We start from the raw sequence: 20,464 nt of genomic DNA on the forward strand, positions 1-20,464 counted from the left end.
GCTTTGGTGCCTTCGTTGGAGAGGAAAGGTTTACTGACCTCGACTTTGAAGATAATGCAGTGATCTTTGTGGAATTCATGGAAACCTTGATTGGAGCACTTAATAAACTTAAGAAGCAGCAATATTTAGCTTTGGACTGGAAAGCAAAGACAAGCAAGCATAAGAGTCTGCAGTAAGCATTTCATAAATGGTTTGTTCATACTGTTGTGAGAATTTTACGTTATTATTATTTTCTCAGTTGCTGAAACAGTTGACATTTAAGCTGTTTTCTCTCTCTCATGTATATGCATCCATGATCTGCAACTATGACAACCTGGCAAGTGATGTTTACGGTTGCCTCTGAATGTGATCTAGCCTGATGTTTGATGATGAAATGCACTGAACTAGTACCGTGTGAGCTGACTGAAAACGACCATAGGACACCCGTAGTATCACTTTAGCACAACTTTGACACCAATGTCTTGGTGATGGTGCTATTCCGCAGAGCACTGTTCCTTCACGTTTAATCCTGAATAGCAACTCGGGGCATGTTTTGAAGCATCACAGTAGCTTCTTGATCGATCTTCGTCAATATTGAACAAACTTGACATATGTAGTAGATACGGCCCTCATTGGCACCAGATTTGAAATCGGGATCCAATTTTTGAACTGTTCAAAAATATAATCCCGATTCTCGAAATCATTGATAGTACGTGGTAACCGTGGGGTGTGCATATTCTTAATGGCGTCAATCATGTTTAAACTTCTTTAAACTGTATATTTGTAATGACTACGGCTTGAAACTTGGGTAAAAATTTGAAGCCGAAGCAGCGTTTGTTCTGGTTTTTGATCATGTCTGGTCAAGGATGCAGCTGCTTTCTTTCATTTTTGTGCGGGTTGCCAGGTCTGCACTTTATAAAACAGCCTGTTCCCAGGTCAGCACTTTATAAGGCGGCCTGTCAGGAGACAAGTCGGAATTAGCAGTTTCCTCCTGTTTTTGCACTTTTTTGGAACGTCTGTGATCGTAGTAAAATGGCCGCCTGTGACAGCTTAAAGCAGATAACCCGTAAGTTGGAGAGGAAATGGCGTCTCACTAATTTAGAAGATCTTCACTTAGCCTGGAAAAAGAGTCTGTTGCTCTATAAAAAAAAGCCCTCCGTAAAGCTAGGACATCTTACTACTCATCACTAATTGAAGAAAATAAGAGCCCCAGGTTTCTTTTCCGCACTGTAGCCAGGCTGACAAAGAGTCAGAGCTCTATTGAGCCGAGTATTCCTTTAACTTTAACTAGTAATGACTTCATGACTTTCTTTGCTAATAAATTTTAACTATTAGAGAAAAAATTACTCATAACCATCCCAAAGACGTATCGTTATCTTTGGCTGCTTTCAGTGATGCCGGTATTTGGTTAGACTCTTTCTCTCCGATTGTTCTGTCTGAGTTATTTTCATTAGTTACTTCTTCCAAACCATCAACATGTCTATTAGACCCCATTCCTACCAGGCTGCTCAAGGAAGCCCTACCATTAATTAATGCTTCGATCTTAAATATGATCAATCTATCTTTATTAGTTGGCTATGTACCACATGCTTTTAAGGTGGCAGTAATTAAACCATTACTTAAAAAGCCATCACTTGACCCAGCTATCTTAGCTAATTATAGGCCAATCTCCACCTTCCTTTTCTCTCAAAAGTTCTTGAAAGGGTAGTTGTAAAACAGCTAACTGATCATCTTCAGAAGAATGGTCTACAACCCCTGGCAAAAATTATGGAATCACGAGCCTCGGAGGATGTTCATTCAGTTGTTTAATTTTGTAGAAAAAAAGCAGATCACAGACATGACACAAAACTAAAGTCATTTCAAATGGCAACTTTCTGGCTTTAAGAAACACTATAAGAAATCAGGAAAAAAACGGTTACTAAGTAACGGTTACTTTTTTAGACCAAGCAGAGGGAAAAAAATATGGAATCACTCAATTCTGAGGAAAAAATTATGGAATCATGAAAAACAAAAGAACGCTCCAACGCATCACTAGTATTTTGTTGCACCACCTCTGGCTTTTATAACAGCTTGCAGTCTCTGAGGCATGGACTTAATGAGTGACAAACAGTACTCTTCATCAATCTGGCTCCAACTTTCTCTGATTGCTGTTGCCAGATCAGTTTTGCAGGTTGGAGCCTTGTCATGGACCATTTTCTTCAACTTCCACCAAAGATTTTCAATTGGATTAAGATCCGGACTATTTGCAGGCCATGACATTGACCCTATGTGTCTTTTTGCAAGGAATGTTTTCACAGTTTTTGCTCTATGGCAAGATGCATTATCATCTTGAAAAATGATTTCATCATCCCCAAACATCCTTCCAATTAATGGGATAAGAAAAGTGTCCAAAATATCAACGTAAACTTTTACATTTATTGATGATGTAATGACAGCCATCTCCCCAGTGCCTTTACCTGACATGCAGCCCCATATCATCAATGACTGTGGAAATTTACATGTTCTCTTCAGGCAGTCATCTTTATAAATCTCATTGGAACAGCACCAAACAAAAGTTCCAGCATCATCACCTTGCCCAATGCAGATTCGAGATTCATCACTGAATATGACTTTCATCCAGTCATCCACAGTCCACGATTGCTTTTCCTTAGCCCATTGTAACCTTGTTTTTTTCTGTTTAGGTGTTAATGATGGCTTTCGTTTAGCTTTTCTGTATGTAAATCCCATTTCCTTTATGTTATGTGTCGGACGCAGCTCGGAGAACCGACCAGCGTTTGAAGGACCCAGTATGAAATAAGCAGAGCACGGTACAAAGGCTAACTGAATTTAATACATAACAGTGATACAAAAATAACAGAAAGTGCGGTCTGGCGTGGTGCGCTCCCAGCAGCGCTAACGGTCCGGAGCCAGAAGCTGTTCGGACCCAAGGACCCCGCCGACACCCCCCAGGTGGCCGCAACAAACCGAGTCTGTGAAAGAAGGAACCATTATGTGAGTCCACACTCTACACACAGAGAGAACACTTAAAGGTGTACAAACAGCAAACACTTCCTGGCTTGATTACTAATCAACTTCCCAACCTGCAGGCATGGAACATCCAGTTCACATAACTCCACTGCAGTGGAAGCCGATACATGACTAACATACAGCTCAATATAAAAAGGTGTGAGGGACACCACATTTACTGACTGTATAAATGTTAGTCACAAAATCTAACGTACCTCACGAAGTGTGCTGACGAGCGTGAGACCTCACCCCCTCCTCTTTCACAGACCGTGCATCAAACCCTGGACGTTCTCTGCATCCACTGATGATGAGATGGCTCCCGAGACGACGATCTCACCCGTCTGGTCACAAGGTCGAGTCTCTGGCAAATACACACTGTATACTCCAGTCTTAAATGCCACCATGTTCCAATCCATATAGATGCACCTCAGCTGTGAGTCCTGACGAGCCGCAGGTGATCAGGGTGAGGTCCTGATAACCTCAGCAACACAGCCACTCAGTCCCAAATGCAAGCCACCTGGAAGGAAAAACAAAAGACAGAAACAAAAAGGCAGCCAGGCCCCCCAGCCATACAACACTTTAGGCGGTTTCTTACAGTTCGGTCACAGACGTTGACTCCAGTTTCCTCCCATTCATTCCTCATTTGTTTTGTTGTGCATTTTTGAGACATATTGCTTTAAGTTTTCTGTCTTGATGCTTTGATGTCTTCCTTGGTCTACCAGTATGTTTGCCTTTAACAACCTTCCCATGTTGTTTGTATTTGGTCCAGAGTTTAGACACAACTGACTGTGAACAACATCTTTTGCAACATTGCGTGATGATTTACCCTCTTTTAAGAGTTTGATAATCCTCTCCTTTGTTTCAATTGACATCTCTCGTGTTGGAGCCATGATTCATGTCAGTCCACTTGGTGCAACAGTTCTCCAAGGTGTGATCACTCCTTTTTAGATGCAGACTAATGAGCAGATCTGATTTGATGCAGGTGTTAGTTTTGGGGATGAAAATTTACAGGGTGATTCCATAATTTTTTCCTCAGAATTGATTCCATATTTTTTTCCCTCTGCTTGGTCTAAAAAAGTAACCGTTACTGACTGCCACAATTTTTTTTCCTGATTTCTTATAGTGTTTCTTAAAGCCAGAAAGTTGCCATTTGAAATGACTTTAGTTTTGTGTCATGTCTGTGGTATGCTTTTTTTCTACAAAATTAAACAACTGAATGAACATCCTCCGAGGCCGCTGATTCCATTATTTTTGCCAGGGGTTGTATTTGAAGAGTTTCAGTCAGGTTTTAGAATTCATCATAGTACAGTAACAGCATTAGTGAAGGTTACAAATGATCTTCTTATGGCCTCAGACAGTGGACTCATCTCTGTGCTTGTCCTGTTAGACCTCAGTGCTGCTTTTTATACTGTTGACCATAAAATTTTATTACAGAGATTAGAGCATGCCATAGGTATTAAAGGCACTGCGCTGCGGTGGTTTGAATCATATTTATCTAATAGATTACAATTTGTTCATGTAAATGGGGAGTCTTCTTCACAGACTAAGGTTAATTATGGAGTTCCACAAGGTTCTGTGCTAGGACCAATTTTATTCACTTTATACATGCTTCCCTTAGGCAGTGTTATTAGAAAGCATTGCTTAAATTTTCATTACGCAGATGATACCCAGCTTTATCTATCCATGAAGCCAGAGGACACACACCAATTAGTTAAACTGCAGGAATGTCTTACAGACATAAAGACATGGATGACCTCTAATTTCCTGCTTTTAAATTCAGATAAAACTGAAGTTATTGTACTTGGCCCCACAAATCTTAGAAACATGGTGTCTAACCAGATCCTTGCTCTGGATGGCATTACCCTGACCTCTAGTAATACTGTGAGAAATCTTGGAGTCATTTTTGATCAGGATATGTCCTTCAATGCGCATATTAAGCAAATATGTAGGACTGCTTTTTTGCATTTGCGCAATATCTCTAAAATTAGAAAGGTCTTGTCTCAGAGTGATTCATGCATTTATTTCCTCTAGGCTGAACTATTGTAATTCATTATTATCAGGTTGTCCTAAAAGTTCCCTGAAAAGCCTTCAGTTAATTCAAAATGCTGCAGCTAGAGTACTGACGGGGACTAGAAGGAGAGAGCATATTTCACCCATATTGGCCTCTCTTCATTGGCTTCCTGTTAATTCTACAATAGAATTTAAAATTCTTCTTCTTACTTATAAGGTTTTGAATAATCAGGTCCCATCTTATCTTAGGGACCTCATAGTACCATATCACCCCAATAGAGCGCGTCGCTCTCAGACTGCAGGCTTACTTGTAGTTCCTAGGGTTTTTAAGAGTAGAATGGGAGGCAGAGCATTCAGCTTTCTGGCTCCTCTCCTCTGGAACCAGCTTCCAATTCGGATCAGGGAGACAGACACCCTCTCTACTTTTAAGATTAGGCTTAAAACTTTCGTTTTTGCTAAAGCTTATAGTTAGGGCTGGATCAGGTGACCCTGAACCATCCCTTAGTTATGCTGCTATAGACTTAGACTGCTGGGGGGTTCCCATGATGCACTGAGTGTTTCTTTCTCTTTTTGCTCTGTATGCACCACTCTGCATTTAATCATTAGTGATTGATCTCTGCTCCCCTCCACAGCATGTCTTTTTCCTGGTTCTCTCCCTCAGCCCCAACCAGTCCCAGCAGAAGACTGCCCCTCCCTGATCCTGGTTCTGCTGGAGGTTTCTTCCTGTTAAAAGGGAGTTTTTCCTTCCCACTGTTGCCAAGTGCTTGCTCACAGGGGGTCGTTTTGACCGTTGGGGTTTTTCTGTAATTATTGTATGGCTTTTGCCTTACAATATGAAGCACCTTGGGGCAACTGTTTGTTGTGATTTGGCGCTATATAAATAAAATTGATTTGATTTGATTTGACATCATGACGCACAAAGATGTTACGAGCTCCAAGGGAATGCAAGCAATTTCCAAAGAATGTCAAAATTTGTGGCAGAAAAAATTTATTTTTGAAAATCTTGAAAATCCCATGATGATCATGGACACCCTCCTGAACCTTCTAAGGTTGTCTAAGGTAAGGACAAGGTTTCAAACTATGACTTTCCGGGATGTATGTCTGTGAGAGTGACAAGGTCTTTTAGAGACTTGATTTCTAAGTGAATTAGTATGAAGTCAAGTCTGGGAGCATGCACCTGTGCCATGAGTTGCTGCATTCACCATACTATGGTACCGCCCTGGTCCTGGATGTCATTCACCTGTGCAGACAACCAGCCCATTGCCACCGCTCAATAGTAACCATCTCTCTGCTGCTGCCGGGTAAAACATGGATGTGGCAGTTGGCCTTATCCATTTGCTGGGGTTCTCGATACTGAGACACCTGTGTGCTGGATCATGCACAGAGAAAGGCGCCACATGGCCAAACACCGTCACCATGCAAGTAATACTCCTTTTATGAGTCTCTGCAAATAACCGCTTGTTTGATGAGACTACTTTCACAATGTAAATCTTCTTACCAGGAATTTCGATAACAGTGGAATTATATGTGATCATATTTCGCTTTTGTTCATGTTCTGTGATTGTTATTCTAAATTTAATTTCATTTTAGTTTAACCTTTATTTAACCAGGTTAGTCCCATTGAGATCAAGATCTCTTTTGCAAGGGAGACCTGGACCGATATAAAGTTTCCAATTCACCTAACCTGCATGTCTTTAAATGTGGGAGGAAACCGGAGCACCCGGAGGAAACCCACACAACACGGGGAGAACATGCAAACTCCACACAGAAAGGCCACAAGTGTGACTCAAACCCTTGACCTTCTTGCTGTGAGGCAACAGTGCTTACCACTAAGCCACCGTGCTGCCATGTCTGCTGATGTCTTGATTATAACTCCAGCCTTTAAATTAGCTAAATATCAGGTTTTTTGTATCATTGTCCAAAGCCGTCATAGTAATTCTGTCATCCTGAAGCTGCTTTTGTGAACATTTGTTGATCAAAATCACTTACACATGGTGTCTTAGACTTTTTTTTTTTTTGTCCACCAGTGTGTCAAACAGCCTATGGCTGTTGGAGAGGCGAAGTGACATTGCCGCCTAGCAGACGGATTTGCACACAGTTGGCCTGTGTGTTTCACAAAAGAGGCTGGAAGTTTGTGTCTATTCTCTGCTTCTCACCCTTAGGGCAGACCGCTCAGCGATGTACAGTGGGATTAGCTGGCTCATCGTCTCCTCTTAAGAGCTGGAAAAAGAAAACAAACTTCTGTCGTGTAGAGCTTTACTGTGGGGACTTGCCACGCACACCTCACAGTAGGAGGTCCTTCACTACGATGTATGAATTATCACTCTTCCGCCGCCGTACCGCTCCTTGTCTCCAGCCCAGTGTTTTCTGGTTTTTCTGCCTAATAATTGAACTCCTTTTTGCTTCTTCCCAGTACTGGAGCTGCTTCAGTAACTGATACGTGTGGAGGCGAACCTCCCTGGGAATCTTATATTCTTCAATTCTGTATCTTGCTCTCTGAGCTCATGCTAGAAACTACTCACTGAACAGCATATGTCTCCTTCCATTGTTTAGGGCCCCATTTGGTTAACGATGGCACTGATGTCATGTCATTATCCTCTCTCTGGTCTTGTTTGCTGGCCCCCAGCCTCCTTTACCTTCTACTCTCTAGGGGCCAGAGTTATCAAGTGGCAACTCTGAACATGAAAGAAAGATTCTTTCTGTATCATGTGGCCACCAGGGCTGAGATGGTTCCACTAGTGTTGTGGCTGTGGGTTAGTTGTGAAGCCAGTGGCCAAGTCAGCCAGCCTGTACTGCCCCCATCAGGATTAATAGAGGAGCTGCAGGGCCAAGACACAGTTTGGAGAATTAGTGACAAGTGAGCCTTGGACCAGGAAGCAAAGTTGCATTTTGGACGCATGTGACACAGTTGGTCTTTATCACCAGCACTGCTCCACTGGAGTATTTGATAGACAAAACAAGAGTAGGTGTTTGATTTATCAACAATACCAACAGGATGTATTCTTGAGGACAGCTTGAAGCCTGTCACTCAACCCACGAGATAATGTAGAAGTGTTAATGTCAAGTGTCACTCGATGTTTAACACTCGAAGCATGTTCTCCCTTTAACAAAGCATTAGCGATACCCTCCTCCATAGCCTGTCTTTTTAAGATACAGAGAGGCAAACTGTCAGCGGTGATAAGACGCATGATAATGGATAAGGGCTCAGGAGGGTATGATGTAACTGCACTGTGTGCCCCCACACCGCACACACTCGGAGTACAATTTGAGATAATCTGGCGGACAGTGAGTAGGCTAATGGTGGAGGATCTGTCTCACACACTTGCATGTCCCAGAGGAAACTGCATTCAGTGGAAAAGAGTGTGACCTATGACCCGTGGTGATGAAAGAACGCTGTTGACAGATATAGTATACCTGTGAGAGTTTTTGTGTGTGTCTATTTGGTCTGTCTCTCGGTGGGTCTGGATTGCAGTCTTGTCCAAGTCATACATTTTCTAGCAGTAATATTGTAATTCATTGTACTGGTACAGGCATCAACACTAACTCTTAGCTAAACATATATTCAAGTTTGTGAATTGTGTGTAGAGACACACATTTTAGGCGGGGGCACACATTGCACACCCACACAATGCATTCAGTGTACTATCTCTCCCACACTGGTACATTTTCTTCCAGGGGAAGGAGGGGCAGATGGGGTAGCAGTGCTCTGAGTGAAACCGGAGCTTCGAGAGGAATGCAGGGGGTGTTTTCAGAGGACCGGAGTGGAGTTGGGGAGTAGGTTGGGGGGGTGATTTAAGGGGGGTAGGATGGGTGATTAGGGGGTGACAGCTGTGAGTGCTGACCCCTCTATAATGACAAATCATCTGGCAGGTGTGTGGCTCTGCACCCTCCCTTTAGCCCCCCGTCTTTCCCAGGCGAGGAATCCTCAACGGCTGTTAGAGCTGAGCGCTAAACGAAGACTTCCGGACATCCAGACTGCCGTCCAGTAGGCCTTTCAGAAATATGGTCAGCCTCTGTTTGGTCGGAACTTGCCCTGTCTGTGTCAGCTGCTTCCTTTATGCACTCAACACGCCAATTTAAGCTGCTTCGCTTTAATAAACATAGTTAATGAGGCATCAGTTCTTGGAACTGTCTCAGGTAAGGTGGAGTTTATTGATTTATCTTTTAGATGTCATTTTTCCTTCTCGTGTTGACTCATTGCGGCTCTGACAGTCAGCCTGCATTTTTTGGCTCATGAATCATGCTGACAACAGACAGGCGGAAAACCATCACGTCCTTTGTGCTGTAAAAAAAAAAAAAAATTGCACAGTTGCTGGCCCTGGATTAGCAAAGATGCCCTGAAAGCAGATTGATGCCAAATTCTGAGGCCTGGTCTCCAATTAGGGTTGAAACCTAGAAGTTATGGAACAGAGGAAAAAGTGCAAGAATAGCTAGAATCCAAAATTTATGTATTCTTTCAGAAAAATTTAACTTCTACTGGTGCATCACTATGCAGGTTTCCATTATACTCCACATTGCAGAAATTGAAAATACACTAAATATAAATGTAGATTCCAGGAGGGGGGCTGAAATATTGCAAAAAAAAAAAGAAGAAAAAAAAGCTTTTACAGTCACTGGTCTTTTGGGTGATTTGGAAAAGCCATAATTCACAAAAGTGTAATGGAAAATACTTTTTCTGCAGTTATTGGTCACATGATGTGCAGAAAGGGTCACATGACAGTGTAAAATACTTTTTGTGGTATATGTGGACGAAGTAGGAGATAGAGAACTTGTTATAAGAGATGATCTTACGGAAATATATGACTAGAAAAAACGCCAAAATGGCCATATTTAGCAGGACATGTCCATCCGGAGCCATGACTATTGGAATTGCAGTTCTTGTGAGATCCTTACTGGAATGGCCGCTATATTGTGAGAGGACAAAGCCCAGCACTCACATTCTAAACCTCAGTGGAAACACTGTCATTTTGCTACAGTGTTTTGTCGATATTTTAGAAATACCGCTTAACTTTTCACAAATCTGTAATGGAAACCCAGCTACAGTTAGTGTTCCACAAAAGGGGCCTTTGTGAACACGCTGTGTGTCATACACATGGTTGTAAAATTGTGTTAAAGTAGCCAAACCACATACAGTATGTCTAAAGTGAGTGTTCTTGAACACTCCAAATGCTCTCATTTGTCAGCTCTGTTGATTAAGTATCTCTTTGCTGAAATATCCACTGAAGCATTACAGGCTCTTTTCTTTTCCATTAAGCATTGGGCTTCCATGGCTCTTCTTAATCCAATTCCAGTCAACACATTGAGTCTAGATGAGGGCCCCAAAGCAGCCCCCATCTCCATCTGATATCTGCTACAGGCCGTTTTCCCTTCTGGAGTCTCGGCCCCACAGCTATTTCCCTAAAGAACCTAAACACCGCCTGTTCCCCTGCAGCATCGCTGATCCAAACACGCAGAGGAGCCACACATTCTCGGATGGAAATCAAGCGGAACCCGCCAGAACATTTCCCCACTTATCTTTTCACTTTGAATTAGACATGGGGTTCTGCGGTGTTTTCCAGACAGCAGGAGTGGGGAATACTTTCAGGGTGTATTCAGGAAAATCTCTGACCATTAGCAATAGCAGAAGATGTTGCACGTGTACTAGAGCTCCAGATCCAAGTGGAAAAATGTAGTTGGCGCTGAATAGCTATGAATCAACTGGACACAGGTCTTGGAAACGCATGAATGTCAGCGAAGAGTGTAATTTCAACATTATTGCAGTAGGTTCATCTGTTCTGCTTTGAGAAGAGTTCTGACATGCTTGTGAAATCAGCACCTCCCCCTCCTCATCTCCACCCTGCTAATACGCTACTGCTTTCCCATCAATATTACAGTTCCCATCATTTATGTTGACATGAGTTATTAAGGATTGTTTTGTTTGTCGACACAATATTGTTCCTTTGCATGCATCTACAAATGGAAAACCCCTGTAATATTCCCCAGTGGCACCAACAGTCTGACGTGCACACTGTCAGTGTGTCATTTACTTGTCTTCATCGCCTACACTAGTCCTTTCTCGCTCCCCCAAAGCGACATAATGGGCTTCTCCAAAGTGACCCATATTTACTCAATAATGCAAGTCTTTGAAAAGACCCGTATCAAGTTGCAGCTAATGCTCTAGTGAGGCCTGGAGACTGAAAGATGTTTCCGGCCAAAAAGGCTTAGATTTCAGGGGCCTGTGAACAAAAGACAGTCCAGTCCGCAAAGAGAAAGGACAGTGATGTAGGAAGGTGTGTGGTGTGAAAGAAGGAGATAAAAAAAAAAAACATATGGGCAGTGCACCGTAAGATTGTCTGCAGTTGATATGCGATATGCTTTCGGACATCGGGGATCATCTGTGGCTAACCACGAAGGACATATAATGTTACTTGTTACCAGTTATTGTAAAGTTAGAAAATAAGAAACTACCTACAACAACAAAAGAATAAAAACTGTCTTTGCATCAATTAATATAGTTTGCAACACTTCTTGTCTTCTAAGGATGCTTTCACACCAACCCTATTCATTTGAAGTGTTGACCTTTTCAGTTTGGTTTGAGAGGGGTGGAAGCTGAGAACGTCTGGGCCAGACAACAGATTTTGGGATGTCTAAGAGAGGTAGCCTCAGCCCAGTTTGTTTACAGTGTGAAAGCATTTTGTGGATTATTAGGAGCATTACAGTAGTGTTCAGAATAATAGTATTGCTATGTGACTAAAGATTAATCCAGGTTTTGAGTATATTTCTTATTGTTACATGGGAAACAAGGTACCAGTAGATTCAGTAGATTTTCACAAATCCAACAAGACCAAGCATTCATGATATGCACACTCTTAAGGCTATGAAACTGGGCTATTAGTAAAAAAAAAAGTAGAAAAGGGGGTGTTCGTAATACTAGTGTGGCATTCAGTCAGTGAGTTCATCGATTTTGTGGAACAAACAGGTGTGAATCAGGTGTCCCCTATGTAAGGATGAAGCCACCACCTGTTGAACATGCTTTTCTCTTTGAAAGCCTGAGGAAAATGGGACGTTCAAGACATTGTTCAGAAGAACAGCGTAGCTTGATTAAAAAGTTGATTGGAGAGGGGAAAACTTATACGCAGGTGCAAAAAATTATAGGCTGTTCATCTACATTGATCTCCAATGTTTTAAAATGGACAAAAAACCAGAGATGCATGGAAGAAAACGGAAAACAACCATCAAAATGGATAGAAGAATAACCAGAATGGCAAAGGCTCACCCATTGATCAGCTCCAGGATGATCAAAGACAGTCTGGAGTTACCTGAAAGTGCTGTGACAGTTAGAAGACGCCTGTGTGAAGCTAATTAGTTGCAAGAATCCTCCTCAAAGTCCCTCTGTTAAATAAAAGACATGTGCAGAAGAGGTTACAATTTGCCAAAGAACACATCAACTGGCCTAAAGAGAAATGGAGGAATATTTTGTGGACTGATGAGAGTAAAATTGTTCTTTTTGGGTCCAAGGGCCGCAGACAGTTTGTGAGACGACCCCCAAACTCTGAATTCAAGCACAGTTCACAGTGAACACAGTGAAGAATGGTGGTGCAAGCATCATGATATGGGCATGTTTCTCCTACTATGGTGTCGGGCCTATATATCGCATACCAGGTATCATGGATCAGTTTGGATATGTCAGAATACTTGAAGAGGTCATGTTGCCTTATGCTGAAGAGGCCATGCCCTTGAAATGGGTGTTTCAACAAGACAATGACCCCAAGCACACTAGTAAACCAGCAAAATCTTGGTTCCAAACCAACAAAATTAATGCCTCGCATATGTGAAGAAAACATAAAAACTGTGGTTATACAATTATAACCACATTCCTGTGATTCCTGTGAATCACTACTAGTTTAGTGATTCACAGGATTGCTAAAAAAGCAGTTTGAACATAATAGGTTTGAGTTTGTAGCGTCAACAGCAGATGCTACTATTATTGTGAACACCCCCCTTTTCTACTTTTTTTACTAATAGCCCAATTTCATAGCCTTAAGCGTGTGCATATCATGAATGCTTGGTCTTGTTGGATTTGTGAGAATCTACTGAATCTACTGGTACCTTGTTTCCCATGTAACAATAAGAAATATCTCAAAACCTGGATTAATCTTTTTAGTCACATAGCACTACTATTATTCTGAACACTACTGTAGGTGCATTAATGCAATAATGCATTAAGATTGCACTGTTCTCCTCTTTCCTGTCAGTGGCAACACAATTTTTGCATTGCAGGGTTGTTCACTTGGTAAATTGTTAGGCATTTTGGGTAGTGCATGTAAAGTTGTTGGTGGTAGCAATATAAATATAATACCATTACAATGGAAACAAAACGTCAAACAGATTCTGCCTTTGTGTCTACTGATTCAGACTGGTGATCATTGACAACTGCAGGCCTGGAGAAGGTGACGGGGTGAGGACACAGAACGTGCACATCTGTAAACATTTTTGGTGTGCTTGCGTTATTGCAATGTGAAAGCAAGTTTGAAAAAATCTGTGTACAGGCTTTGGATGGAACTTCAGGTGTGAAAACATTTGAAGTTAAAAACCAGTTAATGCAGATCTGTGCGCATGCATTGGTGCCACACATCGCTGCATCCACCACACTGGGAAAGCGCCTGAAAGCAGTCACCTAGACAGACCCTGGTCCATCCCACCTATCTAAAGTAGCCTTCTGCCTGCTGTAGCCAGATCCAACACAGGCGCCTCTTTGGCCTTTTCCAGTTGCTGGTATCCTGAACACAGAGGCACCTACAAGCTGGATCATGCACAGAGAAATGTGTCACATGGCCAAAAAATCATGTGATGATCCCTCAAAATGCAAGTGATAGTCCTCATCTAAGTCTCCAAAAGTAACCATTTATTTACGGAACAGTGATTCTAGTGGTACCCAAAGATCCTCTAAAGAGGCCTCGTACCAAAGACGCATGTGTCCTTTTCACTGGTTAGCATCACCAGACATCTCTGTCCAGAGCAGAGATGTTTGCTAATTATGCTGAGTATTAACTGGTCTGAGTTGCACTTCTTGTGAATGAGGCTATAATGTATTAATATCAAACCTATCAGCAGATGTTACTGGAACACATTGCATGATAGCCATTGTGGTGGAATGATACACTAGCTTCACAATCCAATACATAAATACATCAGTGTTTACATTTATTATGCAGAAAGTAATCTGGGCCAAATGATAAACTTAAAAAATTAAATATTCTGAAGTAAAACTGTAATTTGTGATGTTGTTCATTCAATTTGTGCCGCTTATCCGGGTCGTTGTGGTAGTAGACCGAGCAGCTTATCCCACACTTATCTATCCTTGGCCAATCCTCTACCTTTTCTGGTGGATTCCTGAGGCATTCCCAAGACAGCTGGGGAAATATAATCCTTCCACTGTGTTCTGGGTCTTTCCGGGAGCCTCCTCGCAGTTGGATGCACTTGGAAGACCTCCTTAAGTAGATAAGGGGCATCCTCATCAGAGGCCTGAACCATTTCAGCTGGCTCCTTTAGCTCCAATGAAGCATCAGCTCTACTCAAATTCCCTCCCAGATATTTCAGCTTCTCACCCTGACTGTGACTGTAAATCCCAGATACTGAATGGAGGAGTTTGATTTCCGCCTGTTGTATTCACAACCTTGTTCTTTCGGCCATTACCCAAAGTTCATGGCCATTGATGAGAAAAGCAATGTAAGTTGACTGAAGAGCCTCGTCTTCTGGCTCAGCTCTTTCTTCACCACGAAGGTCTAGGAAAGCGTCTGCAGCACTAGTCTCTGTTGATGCCACGCTCCATCTTACCTCCACTCATGAACAGGACCCTGAGATACATGTACTCCACCACTTGGGGCAGAAATGCTTTCCTGACCCAAACGGGACACCCTTTTCCGACAGAGGTCCATGGTCTCGGATTTAGAGGTGCTGATCCTTATCCCAGTCACTTCACACTTGGCCTCAAACCTACCCAGTACACGTTGGAGGTCACTGTCTGATGAAGCCAAAGATTGGTGACAAGGAGCAGCCTGGGGAGATTCCAACTCCCACTAGGAACTATTCTAATGTGATGCCAAGAATGTGGACACACAGCTTCTACTCCGGTCATATAGAGACTGGATCGCATGTTGCAACGGCTCCAGTATCCCAGATTCCCGGAACGCCCCCACCACCACCCCAATCAGGCTGCCTTTATATTTGTCTTTTCTTTTGTGTACTTTATAAATCATTTATAATTCTTTTGCAAGAGATCACATTTCTTTCAAAAAGCAATGCAATGTGTCTTTCCATCCCTTGTACGTAAATAAATTTCAATTTTCTCGATCTTGGCTGACTGAGGAGGCAGTTTATAACCTTACCTCCAAACAGGCTCTAAGGGTGATAGAGACATTTTAACTTCACTTTTCAATAAAAGTCTCATCATCCACCTCCATATGTGTTTATACTATAGCATTAGAGAACACACTCTACATCTGTTTCAGATGAGTCTCGCATTTTCTGGTTCATATCTTGATCTGCATCTCCTTAGATTGAAAGCGACGTGAAAATCCATGCAGGTTTCGTGTGCAACTTTACATCACCTTCTTAATGCACTTCACGCATTTGCACGTGTCATCAGGTGTCAGCTTATTTTTGATATATCAGCGTTGTCAAGTTCAGTCATGCAAGGAGTCGCGTTTCTGCAGCTTTCAGTCACAGCGTATACGTCTGTGCACGCAGCCGGATTTTATAGGATGTTGTGCGTTGAGCCGCTGAGTTAATGGAGCAGAACTGAACTAACCTCGAGTGTTTAGGGTGAGCAGAGGGCAGACGGGGTTGGTTTAAGAGAAGAGGGTTTGTGATGATGATACCCAAAGGTGATTTCACCTCATATCCTCCCTCTTTTTTTTTTTCTTTTTTTTTCTGACTTTCATCCCCCCACCTACACTTTCAAACCCCCCTGACACGTCTCGTTTTGCTCTTTCGCTCTCCTCAGGGGCAAGCAGGTATAAAGTTACACAGAGCTCTCAGCTTTCTTGGAAGGAATGACCACATGAGTAGCTTGGGGATTAGATTAGCAGGAAGAGCAGACTTGGCCAGGCTGTAAATAGCCCACTTTTTTCACCATTAAAAGGCCCCAGTACAATATATCAATAGATAGCACTCATCTGATGCAGGAAGCCATATGAGAAGACCTCCCTCAAGTGCTCTGAAGGACAGGCTACAGCAGCTTGGGCCTAATGAAGTTATTATTATCACTAGGCCTCCTGTTTTGAACTTGTGCGTCGTTTCTCTAGTGGCTGATGAGTGGTCTTTGTGTGTAAGACCTGACTGACGTTTCTCATTCCTCTCCTCACTTTCACCTCCCACTGGAGGGACTCCACAAGGTCATCGCATGCTGTGTTCCTCGCCGTTTGACTTCCTGCGTTCACGTCACAGACACGTTAGCGAGTGTGTTTCAGCTTTATTATCAGAGAGGAGGTTTTATTACAACCAAAGCGCCTCATACAATCATAAAACACAAAAGCAAAATATGAGTGAGTGAGTATGTGAAGCTCCACCAACACCCTCTTCAGCTCTCACTCACTCTCTCTCACAGTCTCTCTGAGCTTCCACACAGGTGTTTGGTTTCCCAGTAAAGCCGCTTGAATGGGGGCAAAAATCACAGAGAGCTGTCTGTGCTCTTGTTTCTCATGTTACTTTGAAGATTTTTTTGGCCCACGGGAAGAGAGGCCGTGTGAGGACTTTGTACCCTCTTTTGCCAGAACTATGAATTTTGCAGCGGTAGTACAAATTCTGATCAGCAAGGCTATGTGATGTCTCAGCTGTTGTGGATGTTAATTAATTGAGGTCTGCAGGGATTTAAAAAAAAAACAAACAAACCTCAAACTATACAAAGTTTGGCTGGATGATTATTGCCCATACCCTACACCGTCTGTCTACTGGGCATAAATGCTGTCTTTTGGTGGAAAATCAGTAGGCTTGGGGGTCGCCCCATCTACTGCACATATGTTTGGTGACAATCAGGAAATCAGGAAAGAAGTTAATGCGCTCACAAAATTTATTTTCTTATAAACCATGATCCAGTGGCCCTGACCTTTTGATCTTTTGACCCCAGAGACAATAGGCTTCATAGGGTTACTATAAATAATACATATAGCAAGTTTGGTGACATTCGGCAGCTAAAATAATCTTGTTTACAAGTGAAATGCTGACTCCCACACTTTAGTGACATCTATCACAGTGGCTGTGCTGTGAGGAAAAAACAAACAAAAAACCCTAATTTACATCTCACTCATATTTGTGTCACTGGATAAATTACAGAGCTAATCTCAAGGTGTTTCACATGCTGCAGTACAATTTAATGCCAAAATGAAGGTCAGAATAATGTGAAATGAGTTAGACCATCATCAACAACAGAACCATCAAATCAGATTTTTCTAATTACATAAAATCATCTTCTTTATTTACTGTTATAGAGGTATTGCATATAAATTGTTTTTAATTTTATTGTCTATATATGGTGTACGCACCATTTGAAAGAGGCAATATTGCAGAAACATTTTAGGTGCACAAACGTGAGATTTCAATGCAAACACTGTGGCTCCTTGAGGAGATGTTTTGGGCTGAAATATTGGTGGAAAGCTATCAAAACCTTTTTTTTTTTGTTATCTGCATTGAACCTGCAAGTCTGTGTGACTATGTAGCTTTTGCTTGATGTATTGGCACTACAGCCTTCACCTCTCCAACAGTGGTGCACTGCTTTTTATCACTGCTGTAAAGAGACAATATTCCCTGCCACTGGCAATCGTAAAACCGTAATCCCAAATTTAACTGAGCCAGTCAGTTAGTGGGTCTGCAGTAGTTCTGATAGCTACAGGTGTGCATCAATGAACCTCATATTTTGGACCATTCAGGCATCTTTAAACATGCACGACTACGTATAACATAAAATAAATACATAGAGGTCGTGGAACTGTGTTTCCTGGTGGCCAGTAAGGTCACTAATACTTGGTGAAATAATGTGGACCTAAAGGTATACTTTTGAAATGATGTCCCACCTAAGGAACAGAACACATTTATCAATGATGATCTCAAGTATGGCACCACTGTTAAATTGTTGTAATTGAAATACTATAAAAAAAAGTTCAGTGTATACATTTTCTATTTAGATGTACCTGATTTGACAAATGTACAACATCTGTCACAAAGCTATTTACAGTCTTGGCAGTGGTTTATTTACTGTATCAGGATGCTACAGTGCATCCAGAAAGTATTCACAGCACTCACTGTTTCTGCATTTTTTTTTTTTTTTATGTTACAGCATTATTCCAAAATAGATGAAATTCCCATTTTCCCCTCAAAATGCTACCCACAATACCCCATAATGACAATGTGAAACAGTTGTTTGTTTGTTTGTTTTTTTTGCAAATTTATTAAAAAAAAGAAAGAAAGAAAATCATATGTAGATAATATTGACAGCCTTTGCCGTGAAGCTCACAACTGAACTCAGGTGCATCCTTTTTCCACTGATCATCCTTGAGATGTTTCTGCAGCTTAATTGGAGTCCACCTGGGGTAAATTCAGTTGATTTGGAAAGCCACACACCTGTCTACATATAAGGTCCCACAGTTGACAGTGGATGTCAGAATATAAACCAAGCATGAAGTCAAAGGAATTGTCTGTAGACCTCTGAGACAGAATTGTCTCGAGACACAAATCTGGGAAAGGGTACAGAAACATTTCTGCTTCTTTGAAGGTCCGAATGAGCACATTGACCTCCATCATCCATAAATGGAAGTTCAGATCCAGCAGAACTCTTCATAGAGCTGGCCGCCCATCTAAACTGAGTGATTGGGGGAGAAGGGCCTTAGTCAGGGAGGTGACCAAGAACCTAATGATCACTCTGTCAGAGCTCCAGCATTCCTTTGTGGGAAAGAAGAGAACCTTCCAGAAGGACAAACATCTCTGCAGCAATCCACCAATCAGGCCTGTATGTAGAGTGGCCAGATGGAAGCCACTCTATAGTAAAAGGCACCTGGCAGCCTACCTGGAGTTGCCAAAAGGCACCTGAAGGACTCTCAGACCATGAGAAACAAAATTCTCTGGTTTGATGAGACAAAGATTGAATTCTTTGGTGTGAATGCCAGCGTCATGTTTGGAGGAAACCAGATACCATCACTACAATGAAACATGGTGGTGGCAGCATCATGCTGTGGGGATGATTTTCAGCGGCAGGAACTGGGAGACTAGTCAGAATTGAGGGAAAGATGAATGCAGCAATGTACAGAGACATCCTGGGTGAAAACATGCTTCAGAGCGCTCTTGACCTCAGACTGGGGCGACGGTTCATCTTTCAGCAGGACAGTGACCCTTTGCACACATCCAAGATATGAATGTCCTTGAGTGGGCCAGCCAGAGTCCAGACCTGAGTCCGATTGCACATCTCTGGAGAGATCTGAAAATGGCTGTTCACAGATGCTTTATTTTTAATAAATTTGCAAAAGATTCAAACAAACTTTTCTCATGTTATCATTATGGGGTGTTGTGAGTAGAATTTTGAGGGGAAAAATAATTTACTTCATTTTGGAATAGGGCTGGAACATAACGTGGAAAAGTGCAGCGCTGTGAATACTTTCCAGGTGCGCTGCATAGTTTCATTGCAGGAAGCCCTCCGTAAAGCTAGGACATCTTTCTACTCATCACTAATTGAAGAAAATAAGAACAACCCCAGGTTTCTTTTCAGCACTGTAGCCAGGCTGACAAAGAGTCAGAGCTCTATTGAGCTGAGTATTCCATTAACTTTAACTAGTAATGACTTCATGACTTTCTTTGCTAACAAAATTTTAACTATTAGAGAAAAAATTACTCATAACCATCCCAAAGACGTATCGTTATCTTTGGCTGCTTTCAGTGATGCCGGTATTTGGTTAGACTCTTTCTCTCCGATTGTTCTGTCTGAGTTATTTTCATTAGTTACTTCATCCAAACCATCAACATGTTTATTAGACCCCATTCCTACCAGGCTGCTCAAGGAAGCCCTACCATTATTTAATGCTTTGATCTTAAATATGATCAATCTATCTTTGTTAGTTGGCTATGTACCACAGGCTTTTAAGGTGGCAATAATTAAACCATTACTTAAAAAGCCATCACTTGACCCAGCTATCTTAGCTAATTATAGGCCAATCTCCAACCTTCCTTTTCTTTCAAAAATTCTTGAAAGGGTAGTTGTAAAACAGCTAACTGATCATCTGCAGAGGAATGGTCTATTTGAAGAGTTTCAGTCAGGTTTTAGAATTCATCATAGTACAGAACAGCATTAGTGAAGGTTACAAATGATCTTCTTATGGCCTCGGACAGTGGACTCATCTCTGTGCTTGTTCTGTTAGACCTCAGTGCTGCTTTTGATACTGTTGACCATAAAATTTTATTACAGAGATTAGAGCATGCCATAGGTATTAAAGGCACTGCACTGCGG

The 20,464-nt window shown here is 41.9% G+C and overlaps 1 protein-coding gene and 1 long non-coding RNA gene across 2 annotated transcripts in view; both read left to right on the plus strand.

Annotated features, from left to right (window-relative positions):
- LOC117531951 (CDK-activating kinase assembly factor MAT1-like) overlaps positions 1-20,464 on the plus strand; it is a 117,779-nt gene that overhangs the window by 73,051 nt on the left and 24,264 nt on the right. The gene's annotated exons all lie outside the window — the stretch shown is intronic.
- Positions 488-20,220, plus strand: LOC117532107. The gene is made up of 3 exons (XR_004566785.1): positions 488-701; positions 11,228-11,231; positions 20,210-20,220. It is a non-coding gene; the product is annotated as an uncharacterized LOC117532107 (long non-coding RNA).

The sequence above is a fragment of the Thalassophryne amazonica genome, chromosome 19 (assembly GCF_902500255.1).
Source record: "Thalassophryne amazonica chromosome 19, fThaAma1.1, whole genome shotgun sequence".
Classification (NCBI taxonomy): domain Eukaryota; kingdom Metazoa; phylum Chordata; class Actinopteri; order Batrachoidiformes; family Batrachoididae; genus Thalassophryne; species Thalassophryne amazonica.